We start from the raw sequence: 25,268 nt of genomic DNA, 5'->3' as shown, positions 1-25,268 counted from the left end.
TTACAAAGTAACATAGAAACAAGACGCCTCATCCCGATCTTTACAAAAAGTCAACCCACAAATAATTCAAAAGGCACAGCCTCACCCTCTCCGGGGAAGTCAGAACTGGGACAGCTACAAACAGCCATTCCCCCACACAGAGGGGGTCCAAAGCCCAACTGGCAGGGCAGGCAGAGCCCAACCATCCCCAGAGTTAAACAACAAAATGGGAGAGCATAGAAAACCAGAGGGAGCATGTAAGGATCAAGTACCCGAGACTGGGGCTAGTACAACTAAGGGAGCTGGCTGCTGAAAACGAGCGACCAAGTGGAACAGCCATTTCAAAGTTCAGCCCAGCAGCCGGTCTTAGGCCAACGGACCCACGGCATTAGATGCAAAGCCAGCAGCAGCGAAGGAGAACTAAATGATCAGGGCAAAGCAAATCAAACTAGTAAAACAACATATGAGGTGATTCTAACCCCCAGATAATACATCAAAGGCAACCATGATTTTCTAAACAGGGGCAAATTACTCAGGCTGTTCAAGCACATACCATCTCTTACGGAAATACAATCAAAAGACTTAGTCTGGGTTAAATTCTTAAGTCTAACAAGTGACTCTCATGGAGAATCAACCTCAATTGGATTGAGCAGACACGCCCAAGTGGGGCTCACAACTGATGAAACAACAATGATGGCTGCCTGGGGAATTGACATAGCATTTCCCATACCAGAGAAATATCCACATGTTTCAGCACTAAACTCCCCTATAAAGGAGGTTTACTCGGTGTTAAAGGGGACGACAGTCAAACAAACAGGGAAAAGTGCGCCCATGGCCCCGAGACTTTACAACGCATATAAGATAATAAGCTCAGCAGAACAAAGGGCAGTGTACCATATGGAACCAGATCACATTGCAAGGCAAAACATGTTGATAGGCCCGCGAGACATAAGCCCTCGACGGCACATCTAACAAAAGCAAAGGAGCCAGCTACTGGAATAAGAACCAAAAAGGGGGGAACAATACTCTCCTGTCCATCTTATCATGGACCGTTGCAGGGTTAAAAAGAATGCTTAATCGTAAAACAGCAAGCTTGTACCTTCAAGAAAATGATATACCGTGTCTACAAGAGACATGGGCTACAGAACCTCTAATTCTCTCAGGGTATTACGAGATCCACTCAGCAGCAATAAAAAGTAATATATTCGGGAGAGCAGCAGGCGGGCTCTCAATCTACATTAATCACAACCGTAAAATAGAGGTAAACTCAATAGAAACCAACTCTGCGAATCTTCAAGCAGTCTTGATCTCCGGCCTCAAAAGTAATAACAACGCAATTTGTTTGTTGATAATTAATTGCTATATAAACCCCGCCACAAAGCAAAAAAAGCAACCAATAAAATTAATACTAAAAATAATGGACCTCTTGATAAACAAATACGCATCTCACTTCCCAATCATTGCAGGGGATTTGAACATCAGGGGGTTAGACGATGATACTAGGGACACTTCAAGCATATCAGATTGGTGCCTTTACATCGGCTGCTGTTTGAGCATAACATGGTCTCTACCCATGCTTCCATGAAGGCAGTGGACCCACAATGGTATCCCTTACCCACCTTCAAGAACAAGTCAACAATCGATTACATCTTTATCACAAAGAAACTTGCAACATACTTTAAGGACTTCGAGGTGGGAGATAGGGAAGAAAGCAAGGGTCACACTTGACATAAATGGGAAAACCGCAAAACACCCCGGAACATTGGGTACCTCAACCGAGGAAGAGAACCACACAGTATTGAACAGAATTAAGTGGTCCATAAAATCAAGTCCAGCGCTCATGGAGTGGGTTATCAGCAAAGAGCGGTGCCAAACAACGGCGCCTCCCACGGCGCACTGGAAGGATCTACTACTGGAACTAAAATCGGTCCTAGGACAGGTCAGGGGGAACCTGAAAACTCAAGGCCTTCACCCACAAAACTATCTATTACAGCCAAACCCCATGGACTTAGAGCAAACCAAACGGAGCCTCTCTAAAGCACTGAAGGCGAGAAGAAAAGGAGTGACAAATCATCTCAGCGCAGAAATAAAAGCCCTACGAAGTGAACATAGGAAAAAAAAATGGGAAATCCAAATAAAAAAAATTGAGGCAGAGTGGCTGACAATATTTCATATGCTCAAAGAAAATGGCCTCGTCCGACTCTGGAGATATATTAGACAATTAAGCCACACCAACCAAAGTAAAGAAAACGGCGTGGCAGCCACGGAGTGGGTCAAGTATGCAAAGCAACTGTACACATCAGAGCAGGCAATGAGGGTCACGCAAGAACAACAAAAACTACTAGATAACGAGGATGAGGTCAAGTGCTTGTTCATTACCACAAGAGAGATAATCAACTTGATCAAGAAAATGAGGATAGACAGCGCACCGGGACCCAACGGCGTCCCAGTGGCAGTGTTTAAAGAGGCATACAGATTTTGGGAAGACCAGCTAACCCCACTCTTTAAGCACGCCTTTGAAACAGCCTCCATTCCATCTTCGCGGAAAGGCTCAATACTCTGCCCCATACACAAAAAAGGAGACCGCACAGTAGATAACATCATAGCACTGGGATACTTGTCCAGACGTGCGACTCAGCCCGCTCAACCTCCCTTGTTTTGCTGTTTCATGGACTATAGCGCAGCATTCGACCGAGTAGATTGTGGCATACTATGGAGTAAACTTACCAGTTGGGGCATCCCCGAAAAACTGTTAAAAGGAATAAGGTCTCTACATGAAGGGACCTGGGTAAGGATTAAGACCAGTCAATCGTCGCTGACCAACAAGGTCCAAACAAATAACGGCCTTAAACAAGGCAATGTTCTCGCACCACTTCTGTTTAACATCTACACATCTGACCTGGGTCAAGCATTGGAGGGGGCAAACTTAGTCAATATGCGGCTCCAAATCCTTAAATATGCTGTCGATCTTGTAATTTTGGATCATACCAGGACAGGCTTACAGAAAGCCCTAGATGCGCTATACAGGTTTATTCAAAATAATAATTTATTTGTAAACCAGGAGAAGACCAAGATTCTCATCATTGGGAAGTGCCATCGTAAGCATATAGCCCAATGGCGCCTGGGTGGCCAGAAAATTAGATCTTGCAAAAATGATAACTACCTGGGCCTCAGGTGAACGGAGGGGGCAAAGACAACAGCTCATCTGAAGCATCTAAGAAGTAAGGGGGCAGGAATTATCTGCAGTCTGGGAAACCTCAACCGAAAATTACATACCCCATCCACGGAATTCATAGCCATTTTGAAAGTCTTAAAAGCAAAATTAGTGCCCTCAGTCAATTATGGCCATTTAATTTTCCCCGGAGCCCTTACCAACTTTTTTATGAGTTTTCAAATTGCTGCATATAATGAATGAAACAGTTCAATATAAGAAAGTGCTGGGCATCCCACGACCGTCCAGGAGAGCCAGAGTAAGGCTGGAGCTGGGGCTTTCTCGCCCCGACATCTCTTGCCTGGGAGAAACCATCAAAAATTACATTAGCACCCCGCGTGCCCCAGCAACGGCATTGAAAGCACAAATTAAAACAATCTTCGAAGAAAGCGGATCCCCTTGGCAAGTGCAACTGGCAGTAGCCAATCAATTGCTGGAAATAGAGTTGCAAAACCTGGCCAATGCGAATATTTCAATTGCAGCATGGAAAAGAGCAGTGAACCGACAGATTAAGCAAATATAATTCACAAGAGATCTCGCCAGTCTGCATCATTACCCAAATCTCTCCTCGCTGGATGCCTCTTATAAAGTGGGTAAAGCACAGCTGTATTTTGAGCAAGCTCTATCCACTCAAACCCAAAAAAAGATCACTTATATGAGGCTCCTGGCACTACCCATAGTGGAGTTCAACCAAAGCTGGGCCAGTGTGGAAAAAACAGTAGCATGCAGACTTTGTGATTATCACCAGGAATCATGTGTTCTGTTGCTGCCCAAAGTTAGCCAGAGAGAGGCAACGTTTGGTCATTCCAATCTGCAGAGCTTAGGGCCTCAACCGATGCTGCGAAATTTCGGACTTGTGCTTTTCGTCTACAGCAAGTCAAATAGTAGCACTTCTGGGGAAATTCACAGACCTAATTCGTGAAGGACTGTCCGTAAACATAGAGCTGCAAAAAGAAAACTGTATGTGAGAAGTTGGCCTGGTATATAATGCTCACTAATTCTAGTGATCACTTTGTACCATGCCAAGCAACCCTTATGATGATGGTTGTAATTCAACCTTGTAGACCAGTTATCCTAGTGGTAACGTGGACAAAGCAGTCTTAGGCTAAACTCTGAAAGGCATGTGAAGCCAGCTGTTATACCATACACAACCCCCTTGAATACCAAATGAAAGGGACACCACACAGATATATATTGAAAATATATATTGATTTATTAACTATTAAAATCCCCTGGACTCTTTATGAGCACAGAAGCACAAGCGTTAAATCACAAGACAGTTTAAAATACACAAAAGTTGCACAATATGGATGAGCCCTAGGGGCCACCTAAACCATATACTAAATAAGTGGTATAAGAGATACCAGGAGGAAAGTGAAGAGGCCTAGGGCCTTGGGAATCGCTGGAGCTATTCGAGACTGGAAATAACTAAGTCGGGAAAGGCCCACGGGACTCGGATGCAGTGTTCAAAGTGCACGCACTTTACAATACAAAGTCTATGGTGCGTAAAAAAGCACAAAGTTAGAAAGTTAGGAACCTTCCGAGTGACCTACGGAGCTGAAACTTAAAACACAGGCCCTTGGGATGTGTACCAGTGCAGGAGCACCGGCGGAGCTGAGTTACCTCACCCACAGGAAGCGGGTGCACAGGGTCGAAGATGTGTCGGGTTTCGTCACGCTGGTCGATGGTGCTTGGAGCTGAAGATGCTGCAGGCGGCTCGATGAGAAGAGTTCCGGTGGATCCAAGGGTGGATCTGAAGAGTTGAAGACCTGAAAGCAGAGGGGACAGTGTTCAAAGTCACTAGCCAGTGACTACCGTGGAACCAGATTGGAACCAGGCGATGTCGGGTGCAAACAGGCGTTGTCGGGTAGCTTCTTTCTGCAGCCACGTGGATACCCGGGGTCGAGGACGTCCAGGAGTCGGTCACGAGCTGTCCCACGTAGGCTTCTCGCTGTTGGCGATGTCGGCGACCTGATCGGAGCAAACAGGCCTTGGCAAATGCAAGCCACGCAGAAGTCGAAAGATGCTGTTCACTCGGACCAGCAAGGTCAGAGCGGGTGCTCCTTTTCACAGGAGCTTGGGTAGGTCTGGAGCAACCAGACCTGCTGTTTAAATCTTCGGGTTCGTCGCCAAGATGGCCGCTGGCCGCGTGGCTAGTGGCCGGGATGGCGCGTCGAGTGGCACAGTGCAAAAGGGCCCCACGCAGATCGTGGAGATGCTGGGGGGCTGATCTTCGGTGCAAGGGCTGCTCGGTGGTGGGGGTTCTCAGTCCCCAAAGCACAACGTCGAGGATGCCTCAGAAGCTGCGCAGTCAGCTTTACGAGTGTCTTCCAAGAGGTCCGGTCCCACGTCACTCGATGCCTCCACGGGTCCCTTCTTTGCAGGGACTGTGGATCGGGCTCTGAGAGGTCTGGGAATCTGGTTCTTGTCGGGCTCTGGGCTCGGGCTCCGGCGGGAGGCGGCGGCAAAGCAGACGTCGAGTTGCTGGTTGGTGCCTGTGTTCACAGGGTGGTCACTCCTTGGCCACAAGGGAGATTCTTCTTCAGTCTTCTGTGCAGCAGAATGTCGAAGTCCAGTCTTCTTCTTAGTTTTAAGTTGATTTCGGGATGATCTGCTGTGCAATGGCACTGCTCCCCCTCTTATTCCAATCTAGGGGGTGGATCACCTACTAGGTCCCTCCTCTGGGAGGAACCAGGAAGGGGGGCGGTTACACCCCCTTTCCTTTGTCCAGCTCCGCGCCAGGACTGGGGCTGGAAGGCCCCAGAACCGGTTTGGGCTGGCCTATGCACGGGGACACCTTGTGTGCCCCGGGCATGTCTGATTCTATTCAGCCCTGTCCTACCCAATACACAAAATCCTGTCTGGGGTGGTGCTCGCACCTCCCAAGGCAGGAAACCCTTTGTCCAGGCCACCATCTGCCGAGTTTCGGTCAGCAGCAGGAGGCCAGACTTGTGTCTGTGGTGGCAGCGTCCATTTTGTGAAGCTGAGGCTCTGTTTAACTTTAACCGGGGTTAAGGCTACACACATGTCGTGTCCCTCTAGAAGGGTGGAATGCTATCCCCGTCGCCAGAATTGGCGAGGGGATAGTATTCCAATTCGTATGACACCTTACTCGACATGTTTTGATAAAGCCAAACCAAAGATAGCATTTAACCGCGAGGATTATAATGCACTTAAGAGTATATGGTATGGCAATATCCCGGAACAGCTTAGGGAGTTGTTCCCGACCGCTGCAGACAGGCTCAGCTCATGCTAGAGCACCATCTCACATATTTCCAAGCACTCTGCCTCCAGGATTGATGAGGCCTTCCATAGGAGTGGCTGATAGGAACATATGTGCCCAGTTTAGGGTTAGGCACAGACATACTGTACCTAAGTAAGAGGTGGTTACACCGACTTACCCCAGCTGAGTGATCAGCCAGTTGTGTCAATTATGGAGGCCAGGCCAGGGGTGGCACAATACGTGCTGCAGCCCCTGGTAGGCCTTGGATACACCTATGCCCTGGGCACCTAGGGTGCACTATTACAGGGGCTCATAAGGTGAACCAGTTCCAATTCGTAATGCACCTAGAGTGCATTGGCAGTAATTTAGAGAGAGAACAGCAGGCTGTGGGTCTGATTAGCAGGCCCACAGCCACATTAAGTCAGAAACCAGTGAAGCAAAAAGCAAAAATTTGGGGTGACCATAGGATAGCAGACCCTACTCTCCTACATAACCCCCCCCCAAACGCAGGGACATTAGACTAACCTTGACCAGTTGTGTCTTCATGTTCTAAGTGGAAGTACCTGGAGAGACCATCTGCGTTGCCATGGTCAGTCCCTGGGCGGTGCTCCACTGTAAAGTCCATCCCCTGTAGGGAAATGGACCACCTGAGTAGTTTGGGGTTTTCACCCTTCATCTGATTAAGCCATAGGAGGGGCTTATGGTCGGTCTGAATCTTGAAGTGAGTGCCAAATAAGTATGGTCTCAACTTCTTCAGGGCCCACACCACAGCAAAGGCCTCCCTCTCTATAGCTGACCAACGTTTCTCTCTGGGGGTCAGCCTTCTGCTAATGAAAGCAATGGGCTGGTCCTGGCCATCTACATTAAGCTGTGAAAGCACTGCTCCCACTCCCAACTCAGAAGCATCTGTTTGGACAATGAACTCTCTTGAGTAGTCAGGACTCTTCAGGATAGGTGCAGAGCACATGGCCTTCTTCAGGTCATCAAATGCCTTTTGACAGATTTCTGTCCACTGAACCTTTTTGGGCATCTTCTTGGATGTCAGATCATTAAGAGGAGTCACAATGGACCCATAGTTCTTAACAAACTTCCTGTAGTACCCAGTCAGGCCCAAGAAAGCTCTGACCTGAGTCTGGGTAGTTGGAGGGGACCAGTCCTTGATGGTCTGGATCTTACTCTCCAGTGGTTGAACTTGGCCTCCACCTACAAGGTGGCCCAGGTATACAACCTTGCTCTGCCCTATCTGGCACTTTGTTGCCTTGATAGTGAGGCCTGCCTTCTGCAGAGCCTCAAGCACTTCCTTCAGGTGGATCAGGTGATCCTCCCAGGTGGAGCTAAAGACAGCAATATCGTCCAGATAAGCTGCACAAAAGTCATCCAACCCAGTGAGGACTTGGTTCACCAACCTTTGGAAGGTGGCAGGTGCATTTTTCAAACCAAAGGGCATCACCACAAACTGATAATGCCCACTAGGGGTAGAAAATGCTGTCTTGGCTTTAGACTCCTCAGCTAACCTGATTTGCCAGTAGCCAGCTGTTAAGTCAAATGTGCTCAAATATTTGGCAGAAGCCAACTTGTCAATGAGCTCATCTGCCCTTGGAATAGGGTGTGCATCTGTCCTGGTGACAGCATTGAGTCCTCTGTAATCCACACAGAACCTCATCTCTCTCTTGCCATCTTTGGTGTGAGGTTTGGGGACCAGAACCACTGGGCTAGCCCAGGGGCTCTCTGAAGGCTCAATGACACCTAATTCCAGCATCTTTTGCACCTCAGTCTTTATACAGTCCCTGACGTGGTCAGGTTGCCTGTAAATCTTGCTCTTTACAGGAAGACTGTCACCAGTGTCCACCACATGGGTACACCAGTTAGTCTGACTGGGGGTCAAGGAGAACATATGCCTGTATGCCTGTAGAACTTGTCTGCAGTCATGTTGCTGATGTTCAGTGAGGCTGCCACCTAAGGCCACACCATCAACTGAGCCATCCTCAGGGTTCTGAGTGAGCAGGTCTGGGAGAGGGTCACTCTCTTCCTCCTGTCCCTCATCTGTAGCCATGAGCAAGCCCATGTCTGCCCTGCTGACATATGCCTTCAATCGGTTCACATGGAGCACCCTGTGGGGGCTCCTGGGAGTTCCTAGGTCCACCAAGTAGGTAACCTCTCCCTTCTTTTCCAGAATTGTATGGGGTCCAGACCATTTGTCTTGGAGTGCTGCTGGGGCCACTGGCTCCAACACCCATACCTTCTGTCCAGGCTGAAATTCAACAAGGACAGCCTTTTGGTCATGCCAAGCTTTTTGTAATTCTTGGCTAGCCTCAAGGTTTTTGGATGCCTTTTCCATGTACTCTGCCATCCTGGAGCGGAGACCAAGTACATAGTCCACTATGTCCTGTTTAGGCTTTTTGAGAGGTAACTCCCATCCTTCCTTCACAAGACACAGGGGTCCTCTTACAGGGTGCCCAAACAACAATTCAAAGGGGCTGAAGCCAACCCCCTTTTGAGGGACCTCTCTGTAAGCGAACAAAAGGCAGGGCAGAAGGATGTCCCATCTTCGCCTGAGCTTTTCAGGTAATCCTTTAATCATGCCCTTTAGGGTCTTGTTAAATCTCTCAACAAGCCCATTGCATTGTGGGTGATAAGGAGTGGTGAACTTGTAGTTTACACCACATTCCTTCCACATAGCTGTCAAATATCCAGACATGAAGTTGGTACCTCTATCTGATATTACCTCCTTAGGAAACCCCACTCTGGAGAAAACTCCAAGTAGGGCCCTGGCCACAACAGGAGCTGTGGTGGTCCTAAGGGGAATTGCCTCTGGGTACCTGGTGGCATGATCCACTACCACCAGTATGAATCTGTGCCCAGATGCTGTAGGGGGATCCATTGGACCAACAATATCAATCCCCACTCTCTCAAAGGGAACCCCCACCACAGGTAGTGGTATCAGGGGGTCTTTGTTGTTCCACCTGCTTTACCACTGGCTTGGCAGGTTTCACAGGAGCGACAAAACTCCTTGGTGTCTTCAGACATGTGAGGCCAGTGAAAGTGAGGGACAAGCCTGTCCCAAGTCTTGTTCTGGCCTAGGTGTCCTGCTAAAGGAATATCATGGGCCAAGGTGAGTAGGAAGCCCCTAAATTGCAGAGGTATAACCAACCTCCTGGTAGCACCAGGCTTGGGGTCTCTAGCCTCTGAATAAAGGAGTCCATCGTCCCAATATACTTTATGGGCACCTTGAGCATTCCCAGCAGCCTCAGCAGCAGCCTGCTGTCTGAGGGGTTCAAGAGAAGGACAGGTTAACTGAGCCTGCCCCAAGTCTGCCCTAGAAGGTCCCCCTGTCCCCAGAAACTCAACCTGATCAGGTTCAAGTTCTTCAGGGACAGTTCCTTCAGGGGTCTCAAGATCAGTTTCCTCTGAAGCCTGATCCTCACTTGTAGGCAGTTGGGAAGGCACAGCCTTAACCCTCCTGTTCTTCTTCTTGGGAGGTACTTGGTCCATTGTTCCAGGATCCAAGACCTGAGGTTCAGAGAGGCACTTTTTGGCCTGTGACCTGGTCACAGCAAGGACATGTGATGATATCCCTAACATCTCTGCATGAGTCCTGTACTCAACTTCTGACCATAGAGAGTTCTCCAGGTCATTGCCCAACAAACATTCTACTGGGAGATCAGCACTAACCACAACTTTCTTTAGGCCAGTTACCCCTCCCCAGGAAAAGTTAACAAGTGCCACACTATGTGTAGTAGTGACATTGCTGGCATTGGTCACCAGGTAATCATCGCCTGGCATGTATTGTCCAGGGTCCACAAAGTTAGGTGTCACCATAGTGACACTGGCACATGTGTCCCTGTAAGCTTGAGCCACTTTGTTGTTAATCAAAGGCGTCTGTCTGTATTTGCCCAGATTACTGGGACTTATGTCAGGGACCAAATCCAGGTCCCCTTCACAAACCAAAACAGCCTGGGTAAGAGTTCTGACTAGGTCAGAATCTCCTCCAGTTCCCAAAGTGATTCCCACTAAACCCTTGGCTTGAGGACCAGCACTGCTAACTGTACTAGTGGGTGCAGGTGCCTTAGGGGCTGCAGTGCTGGGGGCTCCACCCTTTTTACACTCACTTGTCCAGTGAGAGGTGTTCTTACAAGTTTTACACCAGGGTTTCTTCTGACCTTCTTTCTTCTTCTTCTTGGAAGTTTGGGACCCACCCTCTGTCTCAGTTTGGGGCCCTGTTGAAGACTTCTGGTCTTTAGCTTTCTGCTCCCCACCCTTCTGGTCTGTTTTCTTCTGGTCACCACCCTGGTTCTGGTTCTGGTTCTTTTGCTTAACTCTGGTTCTTACCCATTTATCTGCCCTCTTTCCCAATTCTTGGGGAGAGGTCAAATCTGAGTCAACCAAATGTTGATGCAACTGCTGGTTCTGACAATTATTTAAAATTTGTTCTCTCATCAGCAAATTATACAATCCTTCATAGTCTGTAACCTTGCTTCCCAGCAACCATCCCTCCAGAGCCTTAGTGGCACACTCAACAAATTCAGACCAGTCCTGAGTCTGTGTCTTCTGGGTATCTCTGAACATTAACCTGTACTGTTCAGTGGTTAAGCCTAACCCATCAATCAGAGCACTCTTCAGGACCAGGTAGTTTCTAGAATCCCCATCACTAACTGTGAGGAGTCTGTCTCGGCCTCTACCTTCAAAGGAGAGCCACAAGATTGCTGCCCACTGCTCCTGAGGGATCTGCTGTACTCTGCAGGCTCTCTCCATTGCAGTAATCCATTTATGGATGTCATCCCCAGCTTTGTAGGGGGGCACAATCTTACTCAGGTTTCTATTATCAAAAGACCTGTCTTTATCCTTGTGGATATTGCTGCCACCAGTGGGTTCTATTACCCCACTCTCTCTAGGCTGTCTTGCTCTAGCAAGTTTCTCCTTAGCCAGGGCAACCTCTAATTCTTGCCTCTGGATCCTAAGCTCAGCCTCTCTCATCTTGGCCTCATGTTCCCTTCTCTGAGGGCTAGTCATCTCCTTTCTGGAGTGACCATGAGAGCCTCTAGAGACATGGGAGGTATTGGATTCACCTGAGTGATGCCTCCTCCTCCTATGGCTCTGGTTAAGTCCACCTGAGGGTCTGAATGGGTTGTTACCTGATTCATTCCCAAGTTGACTTAAGTTAGCCTGGTTCAGTCTACTGACCAGCACCTGACTATCTCTGTCATCATCTGACTCACTGCTTTCCACCTCCTCCTCCTCTTCTTCTTCCTCTTCCTCTACATCTACTTGAGGAGCTCCAGTGGTGGAGGCTTCCTCATCTACTAGGATGATAGGGGCAGGGGTGTCTACAGTGTCATCCTCTGAAGGATGGCCTCCTTCAGCATCCCCTGTGGGGTTTGCCTTAGAGGGCTTTAGAGTCTCAGACTGGTCTAAGAGCTCTCTTAGGTGGTCTGTAGTAGGGGAAGGCCCTGTCTTCAGACCCCTTAAGACACAAAGCTGTCTTAATTCCTTAAAGGAAAAAATAGCAAATTTGGATGGTGCCCTTGGAGGGTCACTCTCAACAGGAGTAAGTCCACTGGACCCCTCTGCTCCAGACATTGCTCTAGTGTGGGTGGATGTGTTGCAATCTACCTACACTGGTGTTTACCTACTAAACCTATCTAGTAGTTGTAGCTAGGGTGTGCTACTCCCTTTGCTCTACAACAACTAAGTTCAGTAGAACTTAAGTATACTAGTCTTGTTTTATATGTACCTAGCAGGTACCTGTGTGATCTTTCAGATGATAATCTCAAAGATTGTAATGGTAAAACAACAGCAAGCTCAGATCCCAATCCGCTGCTCACCAATGTGAGAAGTTGGCCTGGTATATAATGCTCACTAATTCTAGTGATCACTTTGTACCATGCCAAGCAACCCTTATGATGATGGTTGTAATTCAACCTTGTAGACCAGTTATCCTAGTGGTAACGTGGACAAAGCAGTCTTAGGCTAAACTCTGAAAGGCATGTGAAGCCAGCTGTTATACCATACACAACCCCCTTGAATACCAAATGAAAGGGACACCACACAGATATATATTGAAAATATATATTGATTTATTAACTATTAAAATCCCCTGGACTCTTTATGAGCACAGAAGCACAAGCGTTAAATCACAAGACAGTTTAAAATACACAAAAGTTGCACAATATGGATGAGCCCTAGGGGCCACCTAAACCATATACTAAATAAGTGGTATAAGAGATACCAGGAGGAAAGTGAAGAGGCCTAGGGCCTTGGGAATCGCTGGAGCTATTCGAGACTGGAAATAACTAAGTTGGGAAAGGCCCACGGGACTCGGATGCAGTGTTCAAAGTGCACGCACTTTACAATACAAAGTCTATGGTGCGTAAAAAAGCACAAAGTTAGAAAGTTAGGAACCTTCCGAGTGACCTACGGAGCTGAAACTTAAAACACAGGCCCTTGGGATGTGTACCAGTGCAGGAGCACCGGCGGAGCTGAGTTACCTCACCCACAGGAAGCGGGTGCACAGGGTCGAAGATGTGTCGGGTTTCGTCACGCTGGTCGATGGTGCTTGGAGCTGAAGATGCTGCAGGCGGCTCGATGAGAAGAGTTCCGGTGGATCCAAGGGTGGATCTGAAGAGTTGAAGACCTGAAAGCAGAGGGGACAGTGTTCAAAGTCACTAGCCAGTGACTACCGTGGAACCAGATTGGAACCAGGCGATGTCGGGTGCAAACAGGCGTTGTCGGGTAGCTTCTTTCTGCAGCCACGTGGATACCCGGGGTCGAGGACGTCCAGGAGTCGGTCACGAGCTGTCCCACGTAGGCTTCTCGCTGTTGGCGATGTCGGCGACCTGATCGGAGCAAACAGGCCTTGGCAAATGCAAGCCACGCAGAAGTCGAAAGATGCTGTTCACTCGGACCAGCAAGGTCAGAGCGGGTGCTCCTTTTCACAGGAGCTTGGGTAGGTCTGGAGCAACCAGACCTGCTGTTTAAATCTTCGGGTTCGTCGCCAAGATGGCCGCTGGCCGCGTGGCTAGTGGCCGGGATGGCGCGTCGAGTGGCACAGTGCAAAAGGGCCCCACGCAGATCGTGGAGATGCTGGGGGGCTGATCTTCGGTGCAAGGGCTGCTCGGTGGTGGGGGTTCTCAGTCCCCAAAGCACAACGTCGAGGATGCCTCAGAAGCTGCGCAGTCAGCTTTACGAGTGTCTTCCAAGAGGTCCGGTCCCACGTCACTCGATGCCTCCACGGGTCCCTTCTTTGCAGGGACTGTGGATCGGGCTCTGAGAGGTCTGGGAATCTGGTTCTTGTCGGGCTCTGGGCTCGGGCTCCGGCGGGAGGCGGCGGCAAAGCAGACGTCGAGTTGCTGGTTGGTGCCTGTGTTCACAGGGTGGTCACTCCTTGGCCACAAGGGAGATTCTTCTTCAGTCTTCTGTGCAGCAGAATGTCGAAGTCCAGTCTTCTTCTTAGTTTTAAGTTGATTTCGGGATGATCTGCTGTGCAATGGCACTGCTCCCCCTCTTATTCCAATCTAGGGGGTGGATCACCTACTAGGTCCCTCCTCTGGGAGGAACCAGGAAGGGGGGCGGTTACACCCCCTTTCCTTTGTCCAGCTCCGCGCCAGGACTGGGGCTGGAAGGCCCCAGAACCGGTTTGGGCTGGCCTATGCACGGGGACACCTTGTGTGCCCCGGGCATGTCTGATTCTATTCAGCCCTGTCCTACCCAATACACAAAATCCTGTCTGGGGTGGTGCTCGCACCTCCCAAGGCAGGAAACCCTTTGTCCAGGCCACCATCTGCCGAGTTTCGGTCAGCAGCAGGAGGCCAGACTTGTGTCTGTGGTGGCAGCGTCCATTTTGTGAAGCTGAGGCTCTGTTTAACTTTAACCGGGGTTAAGGCTACACACATGTCGTGTCCCTCTAGAAGGGTGGAATGCTATCCCCGTCGCCAGAATTGGCGAGGGGATAGTATTCCAATTCGTATGACACCTTACTCGACATGTTTTGATAAAGCCAAACCAAAGATAGCATTTAACCGCGAGGATTATAATGCACTTAAGAGTATATGGTATGGCAATATCCCGGAACAGCTTAGGGAGTTGTTCCCGACCGCTGCAGACAGGCTCAGCTCATGCTAGAGCACCATCTCACATATTTCCAAGCACTCTGCCTCCAGGATTGATGAGGCCTTCCATAGGAGTGGCTGATAGGAACATATGTGCCCAGTTTAGGGTTAGGCACAGACATACTGTACCTAAGTAAGAGGTGGTTACACCGACTTACCCCAGCTGAGTGATCAGCCAGTTGTGTCAATTATGGAGGCCAGGCCAGGGGTGGCACAATACGTGCTGCAGCCCCTGGTAGGCCTTGGATACACCTATGCCCTGGGCACCTAGGGTGCACTATTACAGGGGCTCATAAGGTGAACCAGTTCCAATTCGTAATGCACCTAGAGTGCATTGGCAGTAATTTAGAGAGAGAACAGCAGGCTGTGGGTCTGATTAGCAGGCCCACAGCCACATTAAGTCAGAAACCAGTGAAGCAAAAAGCAAAAATTTGGGGTGACCATAGGATAGCAGACCCTACTCTCCTACACTGTAGGTCTGGAAGGAGAGGAGAAGTGGACATACCTCCCATTTAAAAACATTAATGCACCTTGTTTTTAAACTGCATAGTTAGAATATGACATCTCATGAAGGTTATACATTGAACTGACTCGAGAAAAAATTAAGGAATGTAACTTATGTTTCTTTTAAGATAACTATTTTTTTATATTGTTAGCATATTGTAATGATTTTAAATAATCGAACAATAAAAGCTTCTTCAATTTCAAAAAAATAAAATAATGAAGGCTACGGGTTGGTCTAGACTCCCTCCTCATTTAGCTGTAAGAGCCCAGCCCCCACAATGTACTCTGAAGCATCGGTCTGCAGCACGAATTCCTGTGAGAAGTTAGGTGCCTTGAGCACGGGTGCCGTGCACATTTCAGATTTCAGGGCTTCAAAAGTTTTTTGGCAGGCATCAGTCCAATTCATCCTCCTGGGCTGGTTCCTGGAAGTCAGCTCTGTCAAGGGGGCAGCAATGGATCCATACCTCTTGACACATCTCTTGTAATATCTGGTGAGTCCTAAAAAGGATCTTATCTCTGTCTGGGTCTTGGGGGGTTCCCAAGCCAGAATGGTGTTAATCTTAGGCGGTAGGGGCATCACCTGGCCGCTTCCTACTTGAAGTTCTAAGCACACAAATTAACCCTGCCCAATCTGGTACTTGCTTGCCTTGATTGTGAGGCCTGCCCTCTGCAGAGCCTTCAACACTTCCCAGAGGTGGTGAAGATGTTCGTCGCAAGTGGCAGTGAACATGTAAACACTGCAATGTCATCCAGGTAGGCGGCACTGAAATCTTCCAGTTTAGCCAACACCTGGTTGACCAACCTCTGAAAGATGGCAGGGGCATTCTTCAACCCAAAGGCATCATTCGGAATTGGTAGTGCCCCTCTGTCAATGAAAATGGTGACCTCTCCTTTGCCCCATCAGTTAAGGCAATCTGCCAGTACCCAGATGTTAAGTCAAACATACTGAGATACTTGGCAGATCCCAAATGATTGATGAGCTCATCAGCTCTGGGGATGGGTTGTGCATTAGTCTTGAAGACTGAGGTGAGCCCTCAGTAGCTCACATTATTATTATTATTAAATCGGTTTTGTACAGCGCACGGTTACCCTAGAGCATCCCAGCGCTTTGCCAACAGAGTATACCAGAAGTAGCAGAGGCAGAAAAGATCAGCAGAAGAGGAAAGTTTTCAGTTGTTTTCGAAAGCGCAGAAGACAAGGTTCTGTGCGTAGACATAGAGGGAGGGCATTCCAAAGGGTGGCAACATTGACGGAGAATCTCCTTCCTCCTGATCGGGCCTTTTTTACCCTAGGGACAACGGTCAGAAGTTGCTGGTCTGAGCGTAAAGTTCTGCTGGCTTTATACAGGATCACCATCTTTTGAAGGACGGGAGGGCCTTTGCCTTGCAAGATTTTGTACGCGAGGCAAAGGGATTTAAATGTCACCCTTTCCCGTATTGGCAGCCAGTGTAACGCCCTCAGTGCTGGTTTAGCTGAACAAGACATGGGGATGTTGTATAGCATTCGTGCTGCCGCATTCTGAACTTGTTGAAGTCTGTTCAGAGTGATCTCAGGGGCACCGAGGTAGATCGCATTGCTGAAGTCTAACCTAGACATGATCAGACCCTGGATTAAGAGCTTCCGAGATAGAAAAGGGATCAGAGGTAGTACCTTGCGTACCGATCGGAGGAGACCAAAACAGACACCCGCTAGTTTAGAGGCCTGGGTTCTGAAGGAAAGATCTCGTTCCAACCAAATGCCCAGGCTCTTGGTCTCAGCCTTTGGTTCAGGGGGGGGGTCCATGGCAGCTGGGCCAAGCCAAGCAGGGGAGAGAGGGAGTTTTAGGTCCCATCAGCATTATCTCCATTTTGGACCCATTCAGTTTTAGTGGTGAGTCCCCCATCCAAGAATAGACTTTTGAAAGGCAGGCGTGAAGTGTCTGGGAGTTGTCCGTGGATTGGGAGAGGGCGAATACCAGTTGGGTGTCATCGGCGTAGCTCACGATCTTGATGTTAAATGGAGCCATCACATCCTCCAAGGGGGCCATGTACACGTTAAATAGTGTAGGACTCAGGGAGGAGCCCTGGGGCATGCCACAATGGAGGTGGGTGGATGCCGATCGTGCGCCCCCTTCCCAAACCTGGAAAGATCTTTCGCTGAGGAATGACCTGAGCCAGTTCAGCGCTGTCCCCCTCACTCCGGTGTCTGACAGTCGCTGGAGTAACACTCAATGGTTAACAGTGTCGAACGCTGCACTAAGGTCCAGGAGGATCACTGCCACTGATCCCCCCGAATCCAAAATGCAGGGTGCCTCCTCCGTGACTGCCAGCAGGGCGGTGTCAGTGCCTTGGCCCGGGCGAAAGCCTGTTTGGGAGCTTCTTAACACACCTTTGGACTCAAGGAAATTAGATAACTGAGAATTAACCAATTTTTCCGTGATTTTACTAAGTCCTGGGAGGAGCGAGATGGGCCTGTAATTAGCCATATCTAGGGGATCTAGGGTGTTTTTTTTTAGGAGGGCTTTCACTATTTGTAGGAGAGTAGGGTCTGCTATCCTATGGTCACCCCAAATTTTTGCTTTTTGCTTCACTGGTTTCTGACTTAATGTGGCTGTGGGCCTGCTAATCAGACCCACAGCCTGCTGTTCTCTCTCTAAATTACTGCCAATGCACTTTAGGTGCATTACGAATTGGAACTGGTTCACCTTATGAGCCCCTGTATTAGTGCACCCTAGGTGCCCAGGGCATAGGTGTATCCAAGGCCTACCAGGGGCTGCAGCATGTATTGTGCCACCCCTGGCCTGGCCTCCATATTTGACACAACTGGCTGACCACTCAGCTGGGGTAAGTCGATGTAACCACCTCTTACTTAGGTACAGTATGTCTGTGCCTAACCCTAAACTGGACACATATGTTCCTATCAGCCACTCCTATGGAAGGCCTCATCAATCCTGGAGGCAGAGTGCTTGGAAATATGTGAGATGGTGCTCTAGCATGAGCTGAGCCTGTCTGCAGCTGTCGGGAACAACTCCCTAAGCTGTTCCGGGATATTGCCATACCATATACTCTTAAGTGCATTATAATCCTCGCGGTTAAATACTATCTTTGGTTTGGCTTTATCAAAACATGTCGAGTAAGGTGTCATACGAATTGGAATACTATCCCCTCGCCAATTCTGGCGACGGGGATAGCATTCCACCCTTCTAGAGGGACACGACATGTGTGTAGCCTTAACCCCGGTTAAAGTTAAACAGAGCCTCAGCATCACAAAATGGATGCTGCCACCACAGACACGAGTCTGGCCTCCTGCTGCTGACCGAAACTCGGCAGATGGTGGCCTGGACAAAGGGTTTCCTGCCTTGGGAGGTGCGAGCACCACCCCAGACAGGATTTTGTGTATTGGGTAGGACAGGGCTGAATAGAATCAGACATGCCCGGGGCACACAAGGTGTCCCCGTGCATAGGCCAGTCCAAACCGGTCCTGGGACTTTCCAGACCCAGGCCTGGCACGGAACTGGACAAAGGAAAGGGGGTGTAACCGCCCCCCTTCCTGGTTCCTCCCAGAGGAGGGACCTAGTAGGTGATCCACCCCTCAGATTGGGAATAAGAGTGGGAGCAGTGCCATTGCACAGCAGATCATCCTGAATCAACTTAAAACTAAGAAGACGACTGGACTTCGACATTCTGCTGCACAGAAGACTGAAGAAGAATCTCCCTTGTGGCCTAGGAGTGGCCACCCTATGAACACAGGTACCAACCACCGACTCAACGTCTGCTTTGCCGCCGCCTCCCGCCGGAGCCCGAGCCCAGAGCCCAACAAGAACCAGACTCCCAGACCTCTCAGAGCCCGATCCACAGTCCCTGCAAAGAAGGGACCCGTGGAGGCACCGAGTGACGTGGGACCGGACCTCTTGGAAGACACTCGACAAGCTGACTGCGCAGCTTCTGAGGCACCCTCGATGTTGTGCTTTAGGGACTGAGAACCCCCACCACCGAGCAGCCCTTGCACCGAAGATAAGCCCTCCAGCATCTCCACGATCTGCGTGGGGCCCTTTTGCATTGTGCCACTCGACGCGCCATCCCGGCCACTAGCCACGTGGTCAGCGGCCATCTTGGCGACGAACCCGAAGATTTACACAGCAGGTCTGGTTGCTCCAGACCTACCCAAGCTCCTGTGAAAAGGAGCACCCGCTCTGATCTTGCTGGTCCGAGTGAACAGCATCTTTCAACTTCTGCCTGGCTTGCCTTTGCCAAGGCCTGTTTGCTCCGATCAAGGTGCCGACACCACCAACAGCGAGAAGCCTGCGTGGGACAGCTCGTGACCGACTCCTGGACGTCCTCGACCCCGGGTATCTACGTGGCTGCAGAAAGAAGCTACCTGACAACGCCTGTTTGCACCCGACATCGCCTGGTTCCAATCTGGTTCCACGGTAGTCACTGGCTAGTGACTTTGAACACTGTCCCCTCTGCTTTCAGGTCTTCACATCTTCAGATCCACCCTTGGATTCACCGGAACTCTTCTCATCGAGCCGCCTGCAGCATCTTCAGCTCCAAGCACCATCGACCAGCGTGACGAAACCCGACACTACTTCGACCCTGTGCACCCGCTTCCTGTGGGTGAGGTAACTCAGCTCCGCCAGTGCTCCTGCATTGGTACACATCCCAAGGGCCTGTGTTTTAAGTTTCAGCTCCGTAGGTCACTCGGAAGGTTCCTAACTTTCTAACTTTGTACTTTTTACGCACCATAGACTTTGTATTGGAAAGTGCGTGCACTCTGAACACTGCACCCGAGTCCCGTGGGCCTCTCCCGACTTAGTCACTGCTAGTCTCGAATAGCTCCAGCGATTCCCAAGGCCCTAGGCCTCTTCACTTTCCTATTGGTATCTCTTATACCACTTTCTTAGTATATGGTTTAGGTGGCCCCTAGGGCTCATCCACATTGTGCAACTTTTGTGTATTTTAAACTGTCTTGTGATTTAACGCTTGTGCTTCTGTGCTCATAAAGAGTCCAGGGGATTTTATAGTTAATAAATCAATATATATTTTCAATATATATCTGTGTGGTGTCCCTTTCATTTGGTATTCAAGGGGGTTGTGTATGGTATAACAGCTGGCTTCACATGCCTTTCAGAGTTTAGCCTAAGACTGCTTTGTCCACGTTACCACTAGGATAACTGGTCTACAAGGTTGAATTACAACCATCATCATAAGGGTTGCTTGGCATGGTACAAAGTGATCACTAAGAATTAGTGAGCATTATATACCAGGCCAACTTCTCACATTGGTGAGCAGCGGATTGGGATCTGAGCTTGCTGTTGTTTTACCATTACAATCTTTGAGATTATCATTTGAAAGATCATACAGGTACCTGCTAGGTACATATAAAACAAGACTAGTATACTTAAGTTCTACTGAACTTAGTTGTTGTAGAGCAAAGGGAGTAGCACACCCTAGCTACAACTACTAGATAGGTTTAGTAGGTAAACACCAGTGTAGGTAGATTGCAACACATCCACCCACACTAGAGCAATGTCTGGAGCAGAGGGGTCCAGTGGACTTACTCCTGTTGAGAGTGACCCTCCAAGGGCACCATCCAAATTTGCTATTTTTTCCTTTAAGGACTTAAGACAGCTTTGTGTCTTAAGGGGTCTGAAGACAGGGCCATCCCCTACTACAGACCACCTAAGAGAGCTCTTAGACCAGTCTGAGACTCTAAAGCCCTCTAAGGCAAACCCCACAGGGAATGCTGAAGGAGGCCATCCTTCAGAGGATGACACTGTAGACACCCCTGCCTCTATCATCCTGGTAGATGAGGAAGCCTCCACCACTGGAGCTCCTCAGGTAGATGAGGAGGAAGAGGAAGAGGAGGAGGTGGAAAGCAGTGAGTCAGATGATGACAGAAATAGTCAGGTGCTGGTCAGTAGACTGAACCAGGCTAACTTAAGCTTACTTGGGAATGAATCAGGTAACAACCCATTCAGACCCCCAGGTGGACTTAACCAGGAGCCTAGGAGGAGAAGGACTCACTCAGGTGACTCTGACAACTCCCATGCTTCTAGAGGTTCTCATGGTCACTCCAGAAGAAGGATGACTAGCCCTCAGAGAAGGGAACATGAGACCAAATTGAGAGAATCTCAAATTAGAGAGGCTGAATTGAGAGTCCAGAGACAAGAGTTAGAGATTGCCCTGGCCCAAGAGAAACTTGCTAGAGCAAGACAGCCTAGAGAGAGTGGGGTAATAGAACCCACTGGTGGCAGCAATATACACAAGGATAAAGACAGGTCTTTTGATAACAGAAACCTGAGTAAGATTGTGCCCCCCTACAAAGCTGGGGATGATATCCATAAATGGATTACTGCAATGGAGAGAGCCTGCAGAGTACAGCAGATCCCTCAGGAGCAGTGGGCAGCAATCTTGTGGCTCTCCTTTGAAGGTAGAGGCCGAGACAGACTCCTCACAGTTAGTGATGGGGATTCTAGAAACTACCTGGTCCTGAAGAGTACTCTGATTGATGGGTTAGGCTTAACCACTGAACAGTACAGGTTAATGTTCAGAGATACCCAGAAGACACAGACTCAGGACTGGTCAGAATTTGTTGAGTGTGCCACTAAGGCTCTGGAGGGATGGTTGCTGGGAAGCAAGGTTACAGACTATGAAGGATTGTATAATTTGCTGATGAGAGAACAAATTTTAAATAATTGTCAGAACCAGCAGTTGCATCAACATTTGGTTGACTCAGATTTGACCTCTCCCCAAGAATTGGGAAAGAGGGCAGATAAATGGGTAAGAACCAGAGTTAAGCAAAAGAACCAGAACCAGAACCAGGGTGGTGACCAGAAGAAAACAGACCAGAAGGGTGGGGAGCAGAAAGCTAAAGACCAGAAGTCTTCAACAGGGCCCCAAACTGAGACAGAGGGTGGGTCCCAAACTTCCAAGAAGAAGAAGAAAGAAGGTCAGAAGAAACCCTGGTGTAAAACTTGTAAAAACACCTCTCACTGGACAAGTGAGTGTAAAAAGGGTGGAGCCCCCAGCACTGCAGCCCCTAAGGCACCTGCACCCACTAGTACAGTTAGCAGTGCTGGTCCTCAAGCCAAGGGATTAGTGGGTATCACTTTGGGAACTGAAGGAGATTCTGACCTAGTCAGAACCCTTACACAGGCTGTTCTGGTTTGTGAAGGGGACATAGATTTGACCCCTGACATAAGTCCCAGTAACCTGGGCAAATACAGACAGACACCTTTGATCAACAACAAAGTGGCTCAAGCTTACAGGGACACATGTGCCAGTGTCACTATGGTGACACCTAACTTTGTGGACCCTGGACAATACATGCCAGGCGATGATTACCTGGTGACCAATGCCAGCAATGTCACTACTACACATAGTGTGGCACTTGTTAACTTTTCCTGGGGAGGGGTAACTGGCCTAAAGAAAGTTGTGGTTAGTGCTGATCTCCCAGTAGAATGTTTGTTGGGCAATGACCTGGAGAACTCTCTATGGTCAGAAGTTGAGTACAGGACTCATGCAGAGATGTTAGGGATATCATCACATGTCCTTGCTGTGACCAGGTCACAGGCCAAAGAGTGCCTCTCTGAACCTCAGGTCTTGGATCCTGGAACAATGGACCAAGTACCTTCCAAGAAGAAGAACAGGAGGGTTAAGGCTGCGCCTTCCCAACTGCCTACAAGTGAGGATCAGGCTTCACAGGAAACTGATCTTGATACCCCTGAAGGAACTGTCTCTGAAGAACTTGAACCTGATCAGGTTGAGTTTCTGGGGATAGGGGGACCTTCTAGGGCAGACTTGGGGCAGGCTCAGTTAACCTGTCCTTCTCTTGAACCCCTCAGACAGCAGGCTGCTGCTGAGGCTGCTGGGAATGCTCAAGGTGCCCATAAAGTATATTGGGACGATGGACTCCTTTATTCAGAGGCTAGAGACCCCAAGCCTGGTGCTACCAGGAGGTTGGTCATACCTCTGCAATTTAGGGGCTTCCTACTCACCTTGGCCCATGATATTCCTTTAGCAGGACACCTAGGCCAGAACAAGACCTGGGACAGGCTTGTCCCTCACTTTCACTGGCCTCACATGTCTGAAGACACCAAGGAGTTTTGTCGCTCCTGTGAAACCTGCCAAGCCAGTGGTAAAGCAGGTGGAACAACAAAGGCCCCCCTGATACCACTACCTGTGGTGGGGGTTCCCTTTGAAAGAGTGGGGATTGATATTGTTGGTCCAATGGATCCCCCTACAGCATCTGGGCATAGATTCATACTGGTGGTAGTGGATCATGCCACCAGGTACCCAGAGGCAATTCCACTTAGGACCACAACAGCTCCTGTTGTGGCCAGGGCCTTACTTGGAGTTTTCTCCAGAGTGGGGTTTCCTAAGGAGGTAATATCAGATAGAGGTACCAACTTCATGTCTGGATATTTGACAGCTATGTGGAAGGAATGTGGTGTCAACTACAAGTTCACCACTCCTTATCACCCACAATGCAATGGGCTTGTTGAGAGATTTAACAAGACCCTAAAGGGCATGATTAAAGGATTACCTGAAAAGCTCAGGCGGAGATGGGACATCCTACTGCCCTGCCTTTTGTTCGCTTACAGAGAGGTCCCTCAAAAGGGGGTTGGCTTCAGCCCCTTTGAATTGTTGTTTGGGCACCCTGTAAGAGGACCGCTGTGTCTAGTGAAGGAAGGATGGGAGTTACCTCTCAAAAAGCCTAAGCAAGACATAGTGGACTATGTACTTGGTCTCCGCTCCAGGATGGCAGAGTACATGGAAAAGGCATCCAAAAACCTTGAGGCTAGCCAAGAATTACAGAAAGCTTGGCATGACCAAAAGGCTGTCCTTTTTGAATTTCAGCCTGGACAGAAGGTATGGGTGTTGGAGCCAGTGGCCCCAGCAGCACTCCAAGACAAGTGGTCTGGACCCCATACAATTCTGGAGAAGAAGGGAGAGGTTACCTACTTGGTGGACCTAGGAACTCCCAGGAGCCCCCACAGGGTGCTCCATGTGAACAGATTGAAGGCATATGTCAGCAGGGCAGACATGGGCTTGCTCATGGCTACAGATGAGGGACAGGAGGAAGAGAGTGACCCTCTCCCAGACCTGCTCACTCAGAACCCTGAGGATGGCTCAGTTGATGGTGTGGCCTTAGGTGGCAGCCTCACTGAACATCAGCAACATGACTGCAGACAAGTTCTACAGGCATACAGGCATATGTTCTCCTTGACACCCAGTCAGACTAACTGGTGTACCCATGTGGTGGACACTGGTGACAGTCTTCCTGTAAAGAGCAAGATTTACAGGCAACCTGACCACGTCAGGGACTGTATAAAGACTGAGGTGCAAAAGATGCTGGAATTAGGTGTCATTGAGCCTTCAGAGAGCCCCTGGGCTAGCCCAGTGGTCCTGGTCCCCAAACCTCACACCAAAGATGGCAAGAGAGAGATGAGGTTCTGTGTGGATTACAGAGGACTCAATGCTGTCACCAGGACAGATGCACACCCTATTCCAAGGGCAGATGAGCTCATTGACAAGTTGGCTTCTGCCAAATATTTGAGCACATTTGACTTGACAGCTGGCTACTGGCAAATCAGGTTAGCTGAGGAGTCTAAAGCCAAGACAGCATTTTCTACCCCTAGTGGGCATTATCAGTTTGTGGTGATGCCCTTTGGTTTGAAAAATGCACCTGCCACCTTCCAAAGGTTGGTGAATCAAGTCCTCACTGGGTTGGATGACTTTTGTGCAGCTTATCTGGACGATATTGCTGTCTTTAGCTCCACCTGGGAGGATCACCTGGTCCACCTGAAGGAAGTGCTTGAGGCTCTGCATAAGGCAGGCCTCACTATCAAGGCAACAAAGTGCCAGATAGGGCAGAGCAAGGTTGTATACCTGGGCCACCTTGTAGGTGGAGGCCAAGTTCAACCACTGGAGAGTAAGATCCAGACCATCAAGGACTGGTCCCCTCCAACCACCCAGACTCAGGTCAGAGCTTTCTTGGGCCTGACTGGGTACTACAGGAAGTTTGTTAAGAACTATGGGTCCATTGTGACTCCTCTTAATGATCTGACATCCAAGAAGATGCCCAAAAAGGTTCAGTGGACAGAAATCTGTCAAAAGGCATTTGATGACCTGAAGAAGGCCATGTGCTCTGCACCTATCCTGAAGAGTCCTGACTACTCAAGAGAGTTCATTGTCCAAACAGATGCTTCTGAGTTGGGAGTGGGAGCAGTGCTTTCACAGCTTAATGTAGATGACCAGGACCA

The sequence above is a fragment of the Lissotriton vulgaris genome, chromosome 4_1, assembly GCF_964263255.1.
Source record: "Lissotriton vulgaris chromosome 4_1, aLisVul1.2, whole genome shotgun sequence".
Lineage (NCBI taxonomy): Eukaryota > Metazoa > Chordata > Amphibia > Caudata > Salamandridae > Lissotriton > Lissotriton vulgaris.
This window is presented reverse-complemented; position numbering follows the sequence as displayed.